The following is an 11,849-nucleotide window of genomic DNA, read 5'->3' on the forward strand; positions in this document are numbered from 1 at the left end:
GCAAACTTGATCTTATTCATTAATCTGTCTTTCATAAGTGCATCAAAACACTTTTGCAAAAGAAGAAAGTCCAACTCAAAAGTTATGGGAGAGGATTTGGAGTGCCTCTGTCAGATAATGAGGGCAGCGGGACCTAGATTAAACTATGAATGAGCTAAGTCCTTAATGGAACAATATTTTGCCCAAGTGTGCTCCTTGATGTTAAGTAAGAAACTGCCAGTAGGATTCAATTCTGCTGCATGATATGGTAGAGTTGTGAGAACCCTATTGGGTTCCTTGCAAGGCTTTTCTTGACATTGAACCAAAGATGATCAATCAAATCTCTCAAGATCCAGTAAATGATTTAGGAGTGTTTATTTCTGCTCCTGTGGCTCAAGAGATGAGAAGTGACTTCTTTCTGGAGGGACTATTCATGCCTCCCATAACGAAAATGGACAGGGACCCACTTGAAGGACTTGCTGATATGTTTGGACAAATGCCAAGAAGCAGAATTGGTACTGCCCCAGGAGTTAGCCAGTGTTCTGGTTTGCTAAAGCTGCCAAAATGCAATATACCAAAAATGGATTGGCTTTTACAATGGGGTGTGTTAGTTCACAAATTTACAGTTCTAGGGCCCTGAAAATGTCCTAATTAAGGCATCAACAGGACGATACCTTCTATGATGAAAGACCAATGGCATCTAGAACACCTCTGTCAGCTGGGAAAGCACATGGCTGGCGTCTGCTGGTCCTTTGCTCCTGGGTTGCATTGCTTTCAGCTTGTGATTCCAGTGGCTTTCTCTTTAAGCACCTGTGGGTTTGCACTTAGCTTCTCTGGGACAAACTCTGGGCTTCATCTCTTAGCGTATCATCTCCAAAGGTCTTTCTGTCTGCATCTCCAAGTGTCTAGGTCTGTGTCAGCTGTGAGCATGCTTTCTCTCTTGTGCTCTTGCTTTCTCTCTCTCTCTCTCTCTCCCTCTCTCTCTCTCTCTCGGCTCTCTTAAGGACTCCAGTAAACCAATTAAGACCCACCTTGAATGGGTGAGTGGGTCACATCTTCAGGGAAATAATCTAATCAAAATATCCCAGCCACAATTGGGTAACTCACATTTCCAAGAAAACAACCAAATCAAAAGATCCCACCCACAATAAGTCTGCACCCACAAGACTGGATTAAAACAGCATGGCTTTTCTGGGGTACATAACTGTTTCAAACTGGCACATCCAGGATAAATTTTCACCCACCATGGGACATCATCGTTCAAATCAACTCTTCAGTGGCCATGTGGGACACATTATGCCTCCCACACAATCACAGCTTGGGGAGATGGGAGGCAAGTTTATGAAAAGCCAGGCATTAAGCCAGCTCTACCATAACCAGAATCAGGACTCTTACCCCGGTTGCAAGGACAGTGGAAGGCTATGCCATCTCGGTTTTCTAAGAAAGAACAGTTCAATGCAGATGAGATTAGCCTGTGGCTTGCTCAGTCTTTCCTAATAAATAAAAATCAAGTGACAAAGCCTCAGCTCCAGATAACTATGATTCCTTCTAGTGCACAGCCACCACACATTCAAACACTACTTCTGGGACAGACACCTCAGTTTGGTCTCAAAACTAATCCACCACTTATCCAGGAAAAGCCTGTCAAGACCAGCAGAAAGCACAGCCATCAAAGGAAGAACTGCTTAAATTAAGTGAAACTGTTGTAACTGAATATCTGAATAGTGGAAATGCAAATGAGGTGGTCAATGGAGTAAGATAAATAAGGGCGGCTAAACACATTCTTTCTGAGATGTTGAGCAAAGTAACTAGATAGAAGTGATGAAGATAAAGAAAACGCAGGTTCTTTGATCACAGGTCACTCAAACATGAAGGTAGCAACAACTTCACGCAGGCTTTTCTGAATGTATTGGACCAGTGCCCCAAACTAGAGGTTGACATCCCCTTGGTGAAATCATATTTAGCACAGTTTGCAGCTTGTACCATCATTTCAGAGATGGTGAGCATTTCAGAACTAGCTTAACCACTGCAAAGTGGCACCTATTTTCCTCTCTTCTTACTCTGCCTTCAGTAATTAGCTAAGTTACAAGATTGGTAACAGTTAACAGAACTTTTTCAACAAGGTTAACATGCAGAAAATGCTGCTGGAAATTGATCAGAATAAGGACTGCATGTCGGAAATGTTGGGAAGGGGCTGAATTTCTTATTCCCACTCCTAAAACTAGAGAAAAAACTGTTGAAACTATCCCCTCAAATAATATATAAATAAAGATAACATCTCTGCCAAACTTCATATAGATAGATAAAGGATTTGTGAACATCCTGATGACTAGCTTCTTGATGACTAGTGAAGTAAACCCACCCAGTGATGAAACAGATTTTTCCTCTGCTCCTTCCAAAGAACAGTTAGAGCAGGAAGAACAATTGCTTCTTTCTTTCAAGCAAGGAATGCAGAAATTCCTTCATGATCACATTGATCTACAAGTCAGTGCTCTTTATGCTCTTTAGGTACACTGCTACAATAGCAACTTCCCAACAGGCATGTAACTCCACCTTTCTGTTCAGTTCTATGATATGCAGATTATTGAAGAAGAAGCTTTCTTGGCTTGGAAAGTAGATATAACCCAAGAGTTTCCAGGGAAAGGCAAAGGTTTTTTCCAGGTGAATCAGTAGCTAACCTGGCTAGAAGTTGCTAAAGAAGTATCAGAGGAAGAAGCTGATAAAGAACCAGGCAAAGCCTTAAATTGTGCAAAACATACTGTTACTATGATATAACTGCATTTGACCTAAGCACTGCAAAAATTTATTCTGCTGTAATGTGTTCACAATATTTAAAGCAGAAGCATGTCAATAGGATTTCCTTCTGTATAAGGTTTTTTGTAGTGTAATGTCTTAATCATAGTCTACCATCAAATATTTTAGGAGTATCTTTAATGTTTAGATAGTATATTAGCAGCATGCAATAATTATATCATAAGTTCTTGAGCAAATGCAGTCTGTTGCAAATACCTTCTGTGCTGCCAGTTATCATAGGCTGTTTTAAGTTAGAAAACTGAAACTGAATATTGTAGAAATGGACTTTGCTCAGTAATATTTGAGTTGTTGCAATATTTGATTATACATTTGATTGTTACAGAAAATTTTTTGTTACTGATGGTTATTACCTTAATAGTATATTGCCTGTATTTCTACTTCTAGTAGTGGACTTTATGTGCTAGATATTAATATCCATGAACCTGGGCAAATGCGAAAGTCTTTTTAAAAGAAACATGGTTTACTTGCACAAAACTCTCAGTTTTGAGTGATCATTAATGCCCTTGAAGTGGTTTTTGTGGGTGCGAAACAAATGAGAATTTGAATTGGTTCCTCTTATTATAGTATTGAAATTAAGTCTACTTAATTTATCAAGTCATATTCATGCCCTGATTTTATATACTTGTATCTATCAATAAACATTGTGATACTTGAAAAAAATTACTGATGATAAATTATATTTTATTGAAATGATATTTGGAGTCATTAAGGACATAAACTTAGGTTGATCCATCCACACTTGGCAAAGATCGAAAGTCTGTTAGATCATCAAACAGAGTTAGGGCATATGAGTGCAGCTGTTTAAACATAATTTTCCCTGTACAAAGCTAACCAGTTTGTTTAAAGGTGGAACTTAAGACCTTCATGTCCTTAGCACCATGCCTGAGATAACAGTGAATTATTAAAAATTTACAATGATATTTCACCAGCTATCAACTAATGGGGCTAGTGTTCACATTTTTAATCAAGAAAAGACTTAAAAATAAAAACAGCCCATGTAAACATGTTCAACATCCTTAGCCATTAGGGAAATATAAGTCAAAACTACTACTAGATACCATTTCGCATCCAATAAGGATGGCTATAATAAAAAAGATATGAGTGTGGAAAAATTGGAACCCTCATATATTGATAGTGAGAATGTAAAACAGTGCAGCTGCTTTGAAAGCAATCTGGCAGTTCCTCAAAAATTTAAACATAGAGTTACCGTATGATCTAGCAATTCCACTTCTAGGTATATGCCAGTAAAAATAATGTGTCCATGTAAAACTTGTACATGAATGTTCATAGAAGCATTATTCATAAGAGCCCCAAATGTCTGTTAACTAATGAATGGATAAATAAAATGTGTATATCCATACAATAGAATATTGTTTTGAAATAAAAGGAGTGAAGTTCTGATATATGCTACAATATACAACCTTGAAAACATTAGTCTAGGTGAAAAAAGCCAGTCACAAAAGACCACTTAACTGTATGATTCCATTTCCAAATGGAATGTCCAGAATAGGCAACTCTGTAGAGACAGAAAGAGTATTGGTTACCTAGGGCTAGGGGTGGGTAAGTGGGGGAATGGGCTTTTCTGAGGAGGGTGATGAAAATGTTCTAAAATTAGATTTTATGGTGGTTGCACAACTCTGTGAATATACCAAAAACCATTGAACTGTATACTTTAAATGGGTAAATTATATGGTATGTAAATTATATCTCAAAGCTTTAAAATAAAAATAAAAGCAATGTTTGGCACATAAAACAAAACAAAACAAAAAAATCCTCCTTGATTTGCACACCAATGTTCATTGTGACATTATTCACAGTTGCCAAAAGATAGAAGCAACCCAAATGTCCATCAACAGATGAATGGATAAACAAAGTGTGGTATATTCATACAATGGAATATTATTCAGCTGTTCAAAGGAATAAAGTTCTGATACATGCCACAACATGGATAAACCTTGAAGACATCATTTTAAATGAAATAAACCAGACACAAAAAGACAAATATTGTATTATCTCACTTATATGAAATAATAAGAATATGCAAATTCATAGAGTCAGAAACTAGAATACAAGTAACCAGAAGCTGGGGTGGTGGAGGTAGGAAATGGGAGTTAATGCTTAACTGGTACAGCATTTCTGTTTGAGGTGATGGAAAAGTTTTAGTAATGGATGGTGGTGGTGGTAGCACAACATTGTGCATGTAATTAATACCACTGGATTGTATATTTGAGGGTGGTTAAAAGTGGGAAATTCTAGGTTTATATATGTTACCAGAATAAAAATGTTAAGAAACCATAGAGGATGATTGTATGGTATGTGAATATATATCAATAAAACTGAATTAAAAAAAAAAGAAACCATAGAACTGTAAAACACAAACAGTGAAACCTGATGTAAACTATGGTCCGCAGTTAATAATCTAATTGTAATAATATTGTTTCATAAATTTTAACAAAACTACCACACTAATGAAAATTGTTAAAAATAGGGAAGACTGTGGTAAGGGGCGGACATATAGGAGCTCTGTACTTTCCTGCATGATTTTTCGGTAAACCTCTGACTTCTCTAGAAGAAAAAAAAAACACTCTGTTTTGCTAAACCTGGAAGTTAAAGAATTACAGATTTGAATTCCCAGAGGGTGGAATCAAAGTCCATTTTCCTAAAGATGATTTAACTCTTGAAAAGAGCAATGCCACTTTTGATAAGTTTGGATGGGTTATTTGGCCTTTCTGGGCCATGGTTATCCCATCTGCAAAATCAGGTCCATGCCACTTCTAAAATTTTGTAAGTATACCTCTCTCAAATATTTTAAATATTGTTTTAAAGTGTGGTATTGATTCTAAGGAAAAACTTAACATTTTGATTAGGCAGTTAATTCCACAGACATTTTATTAAACGGCAATCAGCAATCACTGTGCTAGGTAGAGGAGTTATAGCCCTTGCCCTCCAGAGCCTCTCAGTTTGCTGAAAGAAATCTGTAAACAAGCTGTTACAGCCAGGTGATAAGTGCTGTAGAAGAGGAATTAATGAGGTATGCCAGTGCACAAGGTTGGATGGCTTCACTCTACCTGCAGATCCTCTAGAAAGCTTTGGGCATAAGAAAATAGGTGCTATGAAATATTATTATTTGATCTAAACAGAGTCAGTAGGAATCAGTCCTATAGTGGTAAACATTTATTTTAGTTGGCTGTGTATGAATATTTGGGGGTTATTGGATTTTCCCAGAAATTAATGGGCTGCTGAGTCAAGAATCTGGTTGCCACAAAGCTGAGCCAGAAAAGTGCAAGCGTCTCACGTTGCAGATGCATGAAATCTGTTCCCTGAGGTGACTGAATTGCTATCACATGAACAACATAACTTTCTAGAAAAGGCAGGGTGTTGGCTGTCATATTTTGTCATTTCTAAATCAGGCCATCAAAAAAATTTCATGTCTCACAGATCATTCCATTTCCATCTTCAGGCTGAATATTTCTGGTGCAGGCTTGCAGTCTTCAGTCTTGGTATGTAGTTTTGCTTTTAAATTCTGAATAGCATTGTAGAAACAGAAATTTAGGGTTCCTACACAAAATTTCAAAATTTGTTCCCACTTTGACCCTAAGTTTGCAGATTCTGAATAATTCAATTTGGGCAGAACTTTCTTTAGGGGGAAGGAGATGACTGTGTGGGAAGTTATGCCACTTAAGTGATCTTGTGTGGAGGGTTGAGTGCTTTCTCCTGGGCTGTTGCCCAAGACAAATAGGAACACTAGAGAGGGGTGCAGAAAACTGGGGAATATTATTTCTCCATTGCCCAGGGCCCAACCAGAGAAGTATCTTCTGCTGGGAGAGATAATTCTGGAAAAATTTTCACTGGCAACAAGTGAGAAGACAAAAGCAAAATAGCAAGCACAGACCTGAGAGAGCCTGGCAAAGTGCACAACAGAGAGACAGACAAAGTGCCTTCCCACACTGATCTCTGGGCACTGCGTGTGTGAACTTGAGGGGAGCCAGGTGGCTGTGGGAGGTTTTCTCCCATAGCACTGTCTATAGTTTTCTTGGGGCAGAATTTCAAGGGGAAACATCCGTGACCAGAGAGTTCTTTCTAAGCATACACAGCACCCTTTTCTTCTTCTTAAAAAAAATAGCATTTACAGTTTTTTTTTCTGATTATAAATGCAATACAGGCTCATAGAGGAAAGTGCACAAATTGCAGAAAAGTAGAAAGAAGAATATAAAGATAACCTTATAGTTTTATACAAAGATAATCACTGTTGAAATTTTGGTGTATTTTCTTCCAGGATTTTATACACACACACACACACACACACACACACACACACATATATTTTCTTATAGTTAAGAGAATACTGAATGTACAATTTCATATTCTGTTCTTTGTCTCTTAGTATCATAACATAAGATGTCCTAGGTTATTAAAATTCTTTGTGAACATTCTTCTTAGTGGCTGCCTGATATCTCATCCAATGATGAAATTTATTTATTTTAAATCCTAAATTTATTCATTCATTTAAGAAATAGTCATTAAGAAAAATTTATTCACGTAAGAGCCTGCCACTTTGCTAAATGCTGAATGTGTTATAATTTCCCCAACTATTGTCCAGTTGTTAGTCATTCAATCCATTTCCTATTTCATAGCATTTTCTCAGGGTCTAGATCAGAAATGAAATTGGTAATCAGCTTGAAGAAGAGGGTTGAAAAACTACTAGGAGAGGGATTTGGGTTGCCAGAATTAGACAAGGGAGAGGATCTAGTGGCAGCTGCCTGCTGCCTCCCCATCATTAAGGTGTCCAAAGGATATTTCCTTAAAAACTTGGAATTGTTTATGGCCAGAGGTGCCTTTGCACTGTGCAAAGGCATCTTTGCTGACATTATATAACATACTAATGTTGATTAACGTCCGAACCATTTCTGGAACTGGCCAGCATGCCTTCTCTCTCTTGGTGCTGATTAGATCTGGTCCACCCCTGGCCTGCACTACCAGTGTTAGTGGCAGTTGGGTTAGGAAATGGAAGTGCCAACTCAGAGAGAAGTATGAGGCACAGTTTTTTCAGCAAAGTGGGTGAAGCTGTTTTCAGTTCCTGCCAAAAATCCTAACACTGGACTCAAGTAAGGGTGAATATGTAGTGTATTCCCAGAACCTTGCCAATGGGATAGACCCTTCTAGGGGCATCCTTCCTTTCTAATGTTCTCCCTTCCTTGACTTGAGTGCAGGTGGCAACAGCTACACCTATGCTAAAATACCTTCTCTTGCCTCTGGTGTTCACAACAAAGTGTCTAAGCCATTCCTGCACTTGTTAAGAGCCTTCATAGTATGTTCTGGTCTTTTCCATCTTCCACATTCAGCTATAGCTGACCCACTGAAGTTCAGTTTGCTAAAGACTCTTTTTCCTTGCTATCTTTATGGGTATAGTATTTTCCTAAGAAAGACAATTATGTTATGGAGAAGTAGCTCCCAGAAGAAACGCTCAGAGATATCCTGGAAGATGAATGGTGGCATGTGCCACAAAATGAAGCTTATAGGAGAGTATCTAATTTTGGAAGTAATTGGACTATAGATATATCTTGCTCTATGCAATGTGATAATTTGTGAGAATATCAAAGAGTGTAGAGTTAGGGCACAGCCTTTGGAGTCTTAGAGGCCCGGCATGAATCTTGGCTGTCAGCCACTTGGCAGCTATTCAACTTTGGAAAATTTATTTAACCTTTCTAAGGTTCATTTCTTCATCTGAATGAAATTATTATAACTATACCTCCACATAGAAGAGTAAATGAGATAATATATGAAGCTGCTTTCTGGCACACAGTAAGCACCCATAAATAGTAGCTATTATTAAGCAGAGAGAAAGGGATTTTAAAATTATTAGCTGAAGTCAACAATTATTAACTGAGCACTATAATGGGAGAGAGAGGGAGAGAGATACCCCTCTCCCTCACACTTTATAATTTTATGTAAATCTGAGTTCTTCTATAAGGGTTCACATATATTAAAATGATAAATTTACCTTTGTTTAAAGAGTAGATTTGGTTTGTAACTTTACTGACTTCTAAGCAAGTCTTAAAACTACTGCAAAAGATGGGACTTATCTCTTACAAGTCCATTGTTTAATTCTTTAAGTGTGAACTGTATTTGCTTCCTATTTACTCTAAAAGAGAAATTTCCTCTCAGTCATTTAGCTCTGAGGTTATTTCTCATAACTTTTTAAAGATAAAAAGGTGTTTTTATCCCCACTGTCCTATGCAAGGTATTTAAAGAAGAATTCCCCTTTATATTTTTAAACAAAAATTATTTTTGCCTTACTTGAAAGACATTATTTCCTGTAAGTGTTCATCAATTACTCCCTAAATCTTAAAGGTCTTTCAATTTTTACCTATCCTAAGACGGAGGCAATCCAAGGAAAATATACAAATGACCAATAAGCCCATGAAAAGATGCTCAACATCATTAGTAATTAGGGAAATGTGAATCAAAACCACAATGAGATACCACTCCATACCCATCAGGATAGCAATCAATTTAAAAAAAAAAAAAACATCAGACAATAACAAGTAAAGATATGGAGAAATGAAAAACTCACACATTGTTGGTGAGAATGTAAACTGGTGCAGCCACTGTGGAACACAGTTTTATAGTTCTTCAAAAAGTTAAACATAGAGTTACCATATGATCCAGCAATTCCACTTCCAGCTAACTAACCAAGAAAAAAGAAAATGTACATCCACACAAAAAAAACTTATATACAAATGTCATGGCAGCATTATTCGTAATACCACAAAACAGAAACAATCCAAATATGCATCAGTGGATGAATGGATTAATAAACTATGGTATATCCAGAAATGGAATATTATTGAGCCATATAAAAGAATGAATTACTGATTCCTGCTACAATAGAGACGAACTTTAAAACATTATGCCAAGTGAAAGAAGCCAGACAGATACAAAAGGCCACATACTATGTTATTTCATTTATATGAAATTTCCAGAATAGGCAAAACCATCTAGACAAAGTTGATTACTGGTTGCAAGGGGCTGTGGGGAAGAGGGAGGAAGAGTATGGGATTTCTATTTAGGATGATGAAAATGTCTGAAAGTAAAAAGCAGTGATGGTTGCACAAGTCTGAATATTCTAAAAACTGCTGAATTATACTCTTTAAAAGGGTGAACTTTGTACTATGTGAGTTACACCTCAACAAAGCGTTTATTTAAAAAAAAAAAGACTGAAGTGAGACTGGAACAGATGCAATTGTTTTTACATTAATAAAAATTGCCTTCTACATGCCCTGATATCAAGACATTAATCAGATGGGAGGACCTTTGCCTTTTAATTTGAGTTTAGTTTAGAACCTAAAAGAGGAACATGGCACTTACTGTTTTTAAATTCCAGAAGAGAATCTTAAGTCTGAAATGAAAGAAATAAGATCCCTTGAAATAGACTCCAGATGTTTCTTCCTCATTTTTCTTAAAGTCAGATAAATTTGAGTGCTGACTTAAGCTGAGATTATTGTGAATACTTGGAGACAGCTGGTGTTAAATTTGACTAGAGCTACTGTTTTACAGTTGTCTTCTGATAAAAGAATCCTCCCCACTGGGGGATGCTGGGCAGTATAGCACAGATGTTCATGACTAATAAAAATCTTACAAAGATTTCTAGGGAGACAGTGCAGAGGCTGCTTTCATAAGGTTTTGCAACTCAAAATTCAAAGGTACCAGGGAAGCTAATATTATCAATATCTTGCGTTTTCTTCCAAAGATATTTTATCTTTGGAATGCAGTCCAAATAATACTTTTTAAAAATTACAATTTTCTTTAATTACATTCCAGTAATGGGAATATATTTTAGTCACCTTGTTTGAACTTGAGCAAGATCAGCTTTTTTTCTGATATAATTTGAGAGATATCATGTTCTTTAGTCTGTAAGTACAAATATTTTTTAGAATGGGTGACTTCTGTACATAATTAATCTTATACATTATGTATGTGTGTGTGTGTGTGTGTGTTTGCCAGTTTCACAGAACACCTGTATTTGTAAATTCTAGGAATGCCTTGTGATTGCTCCCTATGTACAGATTCCAATGGCAGCCATGATAGTAATATAATGAATTCTTGCAATAGGTTCTTGTGTTGCTCATTTTGTTGACTCAGTAACTTTACTAGTTTTTTGTTTGTTTGTTTGTTTTTAAATCTCAGAATACATTTCAAAAAATCTGTACTTTGTTGGTTGGAGCCAGGTAGAGTTGGGCAATATCCCCCAAAGCAACAGTGACGAGAGAAACTGGAAAGGAGGACCTTTTGCCATACTTGTATGCCTTGTCCTTTTACCCCCTTTTTATAACTACAAGGGTATACTACTATTAGACTGGATACAAGATATGTCTGGATACAAGACTATTAAGATCCTAAAATTATTCATTTGATTGGTATTACACTAACCTATTGCCAATGTGGGGTGGAGCAAGGGAAGAATTCACTGTTTATTCCATCTCTTCTGGATGAGGAAGTAACAAAAACCAAGGCATTGTCAAGTATCACTGATATTTTGCAGAGTTTGCCCAGTATAGACCCACTAAACCAGTATGGAAGACTTGTGCTTTCAATTGATGTCAATCTAAAAACTGTTACAGAATTTTGTCAGAAACAAAAAAAAAAATGCTAAATAAAAGAGAAAGAAAGAAAAAGAGGGGGGTAAAGTGCTTTGATTTGCTTTTATAGCAGTAGGACTGGTTTGGGTGGCTCTATCCACATACTTTGTCCTGGATTCCAGGAGGTAAGGGTGTTCTCCATGGCTATGCTAAGAGTTTTTCTTTATATAAAACTTAATGACATCCTGGCCTTATCATTATCAGGCACTCCCAATTCCTACATAAGCAAAATTAAAATAGTGTCTTTAATGGGTGACATAAGGATGTCCTCCAATCTCAGACAGAAATGGTATAAGGTAATGTCAAGGCCTTGTCATGTGTTCATGCTGTACTCTTACATTTCTTTATTAGGGAGGCACACATCGCTGGCCACCCTTAGTACAATGAGAGAATTTGACCTCAGAGGTGGCTACATTT

The 11,849-nt window shown here is 36.9% G+C and overlaps 1 pseudogene; it reads left to right on the forward strand.

Annotated features, from left to right (window-relative positions):
* The first annotated feature begins 430 nt into the window (after positions 1-430).
* Positions 431-2,596, forward strand: LOC119532804 (annotated as a pseudogene).
* The last annotated feature ends 9,253 nt before the right edge of the window (positions 2,597-11,849 follow it).

Source organism: Choloepus didactylus, chromosome 4 (assembly GCF_015220235.1).
Source record: "Choloepus didactylus isolate mChoDid1 chromosome 4, mChoDid1.pri, whole genome shotgun sequence".
Lineage (NCBI taxonomy): Eukaryota > Metazoa > Chordata > Mammalia > Pilosa > Megalonychidae > Choloepus > Choloepus didactylus.